The sequence below is a fragment of the Halyomorpha halys genome, unplaced genomic scaffold (assembly GCF_000696795.3).
Source record: "Halyomorpha halys isolate HHAL.00 unplaced genomic scaffold, Hhal_1.1 Scaffold261.1, whole genome shotgun sequence".
NCBI lineage: Eukaryota > Metazoa > Arthropoda > Insecta > Hemiptera > Pentatomidae > Halyomorpha > Halyomorpha halys.
Genome location: NW_027116513.1, coordinates 312,368 through 319,864, shown reverse-complemented (window position 1 = coordinate 319,864; position 7,497 = coordinate 312,368). Strand labels below are relative to the sequence as shown.

General features: G+C 29.5%; 1 protein-coding gene across 1 annotated transcript in view; it reads left to right on the top strand.

Moving 5' to 3' along the window:
* Pgant2 (polypeptide N-acetylgalactosaminyltransferase 2) overlaps positions 1-7,497 on the top strand; it is a 272,840-nt gene that overhangs the window by 47,066 nt on the left and 218,277 nt on the right. The gene's annotated exons all lie outside the window — the stretch shown is intronic.

Genomic DNA, 7,497 nt, shown 5'->3' with positions numbered 1-7,497 from the left:
ATATATATATATAATTTTTTTTTTTCGGTTTGCTCTATAGACCTTGTAGATATTTGGACTCCCGAACCAGTCTTCTCCACACCTGCCTATCTTGGGCTATTGCTCTCCAGTTTGCTGCATGCATCTCTTTGGCAATTTGTCGATTCTGTCTATTCATCTGATTTTTGGCCTTCCACGTAGTCTCTTGCAAACTATACTGGCATTCATTGTTGTGTGAAGGTGTCCTGATGGATTGTTTCGAGCCACATGTCCCCCCTTAACTACTCCTTGCATTCATATCATGAGATCTTGACAGGCAGGTCTCAGCAAGTAGTTCACTTTTAGTTCCTCTTCTCCATGTGCTAATGATCGGTCCCAGAACACTCCTGTAATGACTTTCCGTTCAGATCTTTCGGTTCTGTTTTCTAGGGTACTTGTTAGAGCCCAGGTATCGCAGTCGTTTATAAGAGGAGGCTTTATTTTGGAATTGTACATCCTTAGCTTCAGATTTTTCGATATTTCAGTATTCTTGACAGAGTGAAGGCGGTGTTCGCGCTTGTTATACACTGGTCTATTTCAGTCCGTTGATAATTTATTGATGTTATTGTGGGGCCGAGGTATTTTAAACTGTCTACTTTCGGAAATGATTTACCATTCACGCAGACCTCTCGTTAGGGTGGACTATTCGGTAACAATCAAATACTTTGTTCTATCTTCATTTACTTATTTTTTTATTTATTGGAGATTTTGACTTACTAAAGCCGGTAAATGTTGAAAACAAATTAAATTTGTTAATGGTTTTTGTTAAAATAAACCTTTAAGTTTTATTCTGTTTGAAAAGCTCAATAAGAGGCAGTATTTTTATAGAGTAACGTTTGAAACTGAAAAAAGAAAAAATCTCAAGCACTCATCGTACAATAGACTCTTAAAGAATGGACTAGGAAGTGAGGGACACTGGTTTGCGCTTACTTGAATTTTATTGACGGCAATATTGATTTCTTTTTCCTCTCATAGCATTAAGTTCAAGTTAGGGAGTTTTCCTCTTAAATTAATGTTTGGCCTTATAAAGTTTAATAAATATCTGGGTCAGCCCTCGAAGATTCTAAAATCAAGTTCCCAGGGATACTTGTAAGTCTCCCATGTAACATTAAGTAGCTCGCTATCCAGTCAAACCAACTTAATTTTAATTCAGGCGTGGCCGGTAAAGTGATAGGACAGCTTAAACAGAAAATGTTTCCATTTAAAATTATCATAAATCATAAATATAATTATGGATTTAATTATTCAATAAATTTAATACAAAGGTATAACTAGTAAGAAAACTAAAGAAAATATGATATAGTTCTGAAGATGGGAAAAGGACCCTGAAACGTTCAAGAAATATGTAAAGACAATTAAAAAGAAAAAATTATTATTTTATGTAAAAATTCGTATTCAAAATAAAAGAATTAGTTGCTTTATTAAATTAAAATTTATATATTAAATTATCAATTAGGATGATCAGATAAAAATATTCTTTGGACCTCATTAAATACTTTGTAAAAACATTTTTTTTTCTTACGCCAAAGGAGGCATTTTTGCCATTTTATTTTGTTCAGCCCAGTATACTTCAGCTTTATTTAGGTCATTTTAGTTTTTCATCAATTTTCATTGTACAATTGTAAAAACTAAAACTACAAAAAATTTTGTTTTATAACTCAATTTTCAAAAAATTCTGTTTTGTAGATTTATATATTTTAGTGACGTTTTGGCCTTTTTAAAACTTCTTCACCCAACTCATCTTATTAAAATTCTTTAATATCATAAATATAAATCTAGGGAAGTGATAGTTAATGATTTTTCTTTTTAGGGCTCCTTACCTGCAATATATTAATTAACATTACAGCTAAAATTCATATTTTAAAAACACGAAATATTTTTAAAAAACTCTTTTTTAAATTAATATGTTAGTTGTTTTTTTGGGCAAAATTAATTTTTAATATTATATATTTTTAAAAAATAATTTGGAAACAAATTTTAATACCACTTTTTACCTGATTTTTAAACTCCAAGAGTATGTGGCTTGTCAAATTTAATTATCTTTTTTCTTTATCTTGTCACAATGACACACAGTTCACGAAGAGACTATTTGCTATTTTTGTTATTTTAGTGCTCTCTGTTGTTGGAATTTATTCACCTATTTTCGTTAGTGAGAGAGACAGTTTGTTATTTTATTTAGTAGAACTGGCTATCTGTTGTTTTTGTTTTCAGATAATGTATTATTTTGTACAATGTATTATTTTGTACAGTTGTAAATTACAATAAATAAATAATTTAAAAAAAAAAAGCAATTAAAGTTCATTTCAATCAGTTGCATGTTTTAATTCTCGAATGTGAAACATTTTAGGCGCGTTTCTATTAATATTCTTTAGAATTTAAAAAAAGTTAAAAATTGTAAATTAAAACTCTAAATAATAAAAAAAAAATGTTGCCAGTTGGTGTGAGTCCTTTTTTTCAGGTATTGAGGGTGGTCTGGATCTCCTGAACCACTTGCGTATCATACAACCTGTGAAAGGTTCTGATTCAAGTGTTAAAAATACTTTTAATTTTATTACGCTTTGAAAGTCATTATACTAACAATGACTTAATTATCCTGCCTTTCTTGGTACCTCAGGAGTTTTCAGAAGGTATTAATGATCCTTCCTTAATTACTTTGTTGAAAGCCTTGAGCTGTCGCCATTTTCACCTAATTGGTTTCCTTAAGTCACAAGTTGTCTAATGTCGGCTTTGCTTAAATCTTTTCAATCGGCAACTAATTTAGATCGCGAAATTTCTGAAATAAGTTTTCCTATACAATTTACAAAAACGCAAGATTAGGTTTTATGTTTTAACAGACAGATTTTTTCCGATAAAAAAAAAAATAATAAATTTTGGTAAATAAAATCGAATTTATGTAATAAAAATATCCCCTATTTTTCTACGAAATACAGTATGTATTATGCATTATATAAGAAAATAATTGATGCTCGCGTCGCATCAGGTTAGTTTTACTTACCATTCTGGACCTTTCAAAGAATAAGTTTTTCTGTGGTTATAGAAGTTATTATAACAGAGTTTCTAGAAATGAAAATAACCTCTATCAACTTTGTTCCTGCCAAGAATAGGGCAGACAAAATATAACATAGTTATGACGAATGATGGCGATCGGGAAAGATCGGACATGCTCGGTTGTCTCCAATTTTCCAGGCTCTAAACTGCTTATTTCTCCTTTAGTTAATTATTAAATTATTTCATAGGTCATATTTATACATTTTTTATTACTATAAACAATGCAAAGTTGCTCATTATTTCAATACAAAATACAAATTACTTTTAGAGGAAGATTTTTTAAAAAATCGCCAATTGAGCCCTATTAAACTATTTAAATGAAAATAAGACTTAGCTGATATTAAAAATCATTTGATTGTTCTTTATAATACCGAGTATAATCAAAATTATCACAGCAGTTTTTGAGAAAATAAAAAAAAAAGTGAAAAATAGATTCTGTAAAATGTAATAAACAACTTATTAATTAACAACTTTACTTTCGTGCGAATTTTCAGTTTTGAACTAGGCTTCTCTCACACACCGCAAAGCCCATTTTATGAGACTTGGTAATTTGGACTAAGGGAAACTCATATCGTGTATTTATCTGGGAAACTCGAAAGTTTGTACGATTACAATACTTCTCCTTGTTGTATGCGATATATATTATATGTATAATTTAATATATATTATATATTTGTGCGAAAAGTAGGAGAACTAATATATGTATATGTATATAGAAAAGAAAAAAAAGAAAAAATTGTTTGTTGAGAAAGAAATGTATTTAAGTGTATTGTATTTAGTGTATTGATGATTATTGTCTCACAAATGAAAAGTGATAATGTACTGTAGTGTATATATATATATATATATATCAAATCATGGATTGATGGATACACTGTGTTTTATAGTAACCCATTGTAGGCCAGCATAGCCAAAATAAAGCATTTCTTTCCATACATACATAAGTGAATTAATCATGTGAAAAACTCAAAAAAAGATAAAAATTATTCGACTAACCAATTTTAGCTCAAACGGATAGGCTCTTATGATTTTTTTAAAGATTTAAATAATTGCCGAAGACACAATTACCCTTTGACCAATTCAGACTTACTTTAGAGGGTCGTTAAAGGTTCTTAAACTACGGACTTATTTTAATCAGGGCCTTGTATTTTAAAACCAAATTTACTCACTAAATTGAGGTTTTTAAATTTGTTTTTATTTTATAATTACATTAGTTTACACCTTTTCCGAGGGAATTCGTTAATTGTCTATTTATTTAATATAGTGTAAACTAATAACAATGTGCATAGTTTTAAAGCAAACGATCCAACTTTGTAAACCTGTCAAAAAAATGTTTTTATTTATAACTGTAAAACTGTACAAAAATTATAAATTATAAATTATAAATTAAAAATTAAACTGTACAAAATAATAAATACAATAAGTATTTACAAGTTTTGGTATTTACAAGTATTGGTATATGCCACATTGTGTACATCGATGTGGCATATACGAAACAGCAGAACGACTTTTTTTTTTTTTTATAAAATTGTATTTTATTGCAGATAGTAAATAAATATGTTTTTTTAGTAATTTAAGTTTTCAACTATTTAGGTCCTTCTATTTTTGTTTGATGTTAGATTTGAATAAATTAATTTGAGCGTGAGTAAGTACACATATCTATTAAATTTTCTTCTCTACTTGGAAGGGGGCTGAATGTGGCCTCATGTGATTCATAATATACTTATTTATTACAAAGAAAAAAACATTTCTTTAAAAAATTTGATATTGTAATTCACCTAAATTTTCTTGGATTTGAACTTATGCTAATTGCTGTAGATCTCTCAATTTTAAATACAAACAAAATTACCATCTAAATTTTCTATAGTTTAAAACAACTATATGTTTTTAGTATATATTAATTTGGTTGAATATTTTTTTTGAAGAAAATATTTTACCAATTAAATATAGGCATGTAGGAACACATTATATATTTCGAATTCATTTAAACCATTTTTTTTTAATAATTAACGATATTAAATCACTCAATTAGTTAATCTAAACCAAGGAAAGGATCAAAATAACTTTGGCATACCGTGAAAATAACTTACCACACCATAAATACTGTTTGGTAAATATTTTATTTTTGAATACGATCCACTACTAAATTAAGCCTATATAATACCAAAATAGCAATAGTAGCAATTAACTTATAATTAAATTAATTATGATTTCAAAGAAATAGCTATTTAAAATAATAAATATTTTATCACCGTATAACTTTGTGTATTTTTCAACTCCATATAAGTAACGTTCAATCGTTAGTAATTGATGTTAAGTACACAAAAATAACGCAAAATAGTAGAAAAATTAATTCTATACCCATCACAGCAGTATAAAGTTACTCAAATACCAAAAGTCTTAAGAAAGTAATCGGAGAAACCTTTAAACACCAACGTGTGTTATATGATATGCCGCAAACAGCTTTCAAATAGGATTCAAACCATACCTACAACTGCCCGACTTTTTTTATCCCAGACGCCAAATATAATTTTGCCGACCTGTTTAAATGTTGAAATAAAACGTTGAGCCCTAGGTGGGTAAAGAAATACATTTCATATTTTTTTAAAAGTATTTAAACTTCCAATTATGTCTAATATGATAGTATCTTGTAAAATGTTAGTTATGAGGTAACACATCGATAAAACACACATTATGTAATAATTAAAGAGTTGATTTATGTATATGCTACATCGATGTACACAGGTTTTGCTACTGATGGAGTTTCGGATTGTTGAATATTGAAGATTGTTGTACTAGCCCTTTTCGATTGCTTGGACGTACTTCTGGGCGAGAGGCTATATCCTCTTTGCACCATTAAGTCAAGCAGATCTTTCTTAATGAATATTATTCACTTTTTGAATCACGAGAAAGAGCTTTTTTTTATCCGACAGAAATAATTTATTTATTGCTATTTACAACTGTCAATTATAATACATGTATAGAGAAACTACCCATTGAGCACTCTAATGACGTTTTACATTAGCAGGTCTCGTGGCTATATTCTTTTCAGGCGCCTCGGAGAACTGTCAGGAATGGAAGAGCAAGCAAAGTCAGAAACTGGTGGGTTTGGGTGGTTATTGAATTTATAATGGAAGGAGTGATATCAGGTTCGGGGTAGATCGGTTACATATGGAACATTAAGGTCTTTATGTATGATTTTATTTGTGACAAAGTAAGGAGCATTGAGGATTTTACGAAGGATTTTGGATTGTAAGGATTGGATACGAGAGGAATTCTAAGGTTTAGTGGAGCCCCAAAGCTCAACTCCGTATGTCCAGATAGGTCTTATTATTGTAGATCAGTCTTTTGTAATGAGTTGGAAGTATCTGCGTGCAGTTTCCTGTCTTTTCAGTTTTGTGTGAGGATTCCAAGATAGTCGTTTGTCCAGATGTCCAAGGTAGCAGATCGGTTCAACAGGGGTAAGATCGACATTATTAAAGGAGACTGTAGGGCAGTCGGTAAAGGTGATGTGATGGTATTTATTTTAATCCTCCAATTAGACATAAATAGGAAAAGCAAAAATTTAGCTACCACCTCTTTGTCGTAGATCTCTTAATTTGTTAATTAGTTAAATTTCAATCCGATTTTGTCACTGAATAAAATGAAAAATTATTCACTCTTTTTATTTTTTAATTTTAAGTTGTACTTAATTCCTTGAGTTAAAAACAAAACAAAAAAAAACTGAAACATTCACAATAAATTAACAAGCAACTTATTCTCAAATTGGTGGTTTAACTTTAAGTATAAAAAAAAATTACCATTCTTATTTGAATTTTTTTCATGGAAGTTAAGCCAAGACTTAATAAATTATGTAAATCTGTTGAATGAACAAACGCAGCTCGTGTTTTTAATTTATTTTTATAATTTGGGAAAGAATGTGACAAACCACAATTTAGTGCATTCACAATTTAACATTTTAAAGCTATTTATTGTGTTATTTTATAATTCGATGTGTCTACTTCCACGCCATAACAAGAATTGCTGGATTTTTATCATATTGCTTGTCATATTCTTGCCCTAAGGTGTTCAATTATTCATTATAATATCTAATATCTTATTTTTTACTAAACTTCTTCATTTCCGCTTTCCTTGTTATTATTTAAGAGGAAAAAAAGAAACTCCTTTTATCGAAGTTAGTTTGTAATCAGTTTTATATATATTTTTGGAATCCTCCCACAAGACTGAAAATACTGCACGCCGATTCCGACTACTACAGCACTTACTAGACAAACGGTCTAAACTTCCCACACATTGCAAAGGACTGATTTACATGACTATAATGCCTATCATACAGACGGAGTTGAGCTTTGGGGCTCCACTAAACCTTCGAATTCTTATTGTATCCAATCCTTACAATCCAAAATCCTTCGTAAAATCCTCAATGCTCCT